Below are 1,122 nucleotides of genomic sequence, written 5' to 3' on the forward strand. Positions count from 1 at the left end.
TATTTTGATTCTGTTGCATTAATAGATATTATTAGCACTTTTACATAAGTAATTTCACAAGCAAAAGTAAAGTAATATCTTTAATAGTTATTCTAAGTTAAAAGTTTTCTTTTTGCTGAAGTCTGGATAGGTACCATAGTATGCTTAGTGAAGGTTATATATTGTGATTATTAAGTTATTCTCAAATTATGAGAAACAATATCTTTGATTATAATTCTCTATATTGATAATGAAGTCCTACCCTATGAACAGGAAATAATGAGCTTAACTAAATAACTAACTATTAACGGACAAAAGGCTGAATATGAGATCCCTTTTCTGTGTTTCTGTGGTGAAGATAAAGTTCTACATTTATAATGTTCACCATATATTATGCAAATTGGAGCAGCTGTCCTCAGAGGATATGATAATCAAGGCTCATGTTGAAATTTGCGATTGATTTACGTGATTGCTTGTAGGTAAAACATCCCACAGAAAAGAAAAGAGGATTTTTCATTCAGCCACATAACTGCTTCACTTAACATAAACCACTTTAAAGGCAATGCTTTCTATCATTTTCTCAAAAATATTGCATTAAAACGCTTACACTCCCCCACTCTTCCTTACATTAGCAAAATCAAAAGAGGACGGGGAAGTTTTACAGGGAAGAGATCACCTTGGTGGTAAGTGCCCTTCATAATGCCGAGCGAAAAGTAATGGATTTTTTGCGGTAGTACCTTTCTTACATTAGATTTCCATATTTTGAAGTGCCTGTAGTTATTGTTGATAACTATCTGTAGTGCATCAGTAGGTAGTATCTAACGTGTAGTCTAATCGAGCATGGACGTTTTTAATCAGATTTTTATCCATCAGAATCCTTAGTAAAAATTTTGCATTAGATTATTATGATAACTCTTTTGTTTATAAGTATTTAGTTGAGATGAGATGTTTGTAATCTGTTTTATTGTTCGAAGTGTGTATCCTTACTTTTGCAAAGTAAAGATTAACCTTGACATATTTTTTCACTATAGTATGACATGTAGTTTAACAGCCTTTGAAGAATTTTTGATATCTTGAAAATGATTATGTTATTAAATTATTTTGCTGTTTCTCTTTTTGAGTACTGATATAAGAGAGAGCGAG

At 31.2% G+C, this 1,122-nt stretch overlaps 1 protein-coding gene across 10 annotated transcripts in view; it reads left to right on the plus strand.

The window, feature by feature from the left end:
* LOC119594394 (ATP-dependent 6-phosphofructokinase-like) overlaps window positions 1-1,122 on the plus strand; it is a 21,652-nt gene that overhangs the window by 394 nt on the left and 20,136 nt on the right. For 4 of the 10 annotated variants that reach the window (XM_037943461.1, XM_037943466.1, XM_037943467.1 and 1 more), the window contains exon 2: window positions 612-662. The exons of the other annotated variants lie outside the window; for them this stretch is intronic. The gene's annotated coding sequence lies outside the window, so the exon portion shown is untranslated. The remainder of the gene's footprint in view (window positions 1-611; window positions 663-1,122) is intronic. 10 annotated transcript variants of the gene reach the window in all.

Source organism: Penaeus monodon, chromosome 33 (assembly GCF_015228065.2).
Source record: "Penaeus monodon isolate SGIC_2016 chromosome 33, NSTDA_Pmon_1, whole genome shotgun sequence".
Classification (NCBI taxonomy): Eukaryota; Metazoa; Arthropoda; class Malacostraca; order Decapoda; family Penaeidae; genus Penaeus; species Penaeus monodon.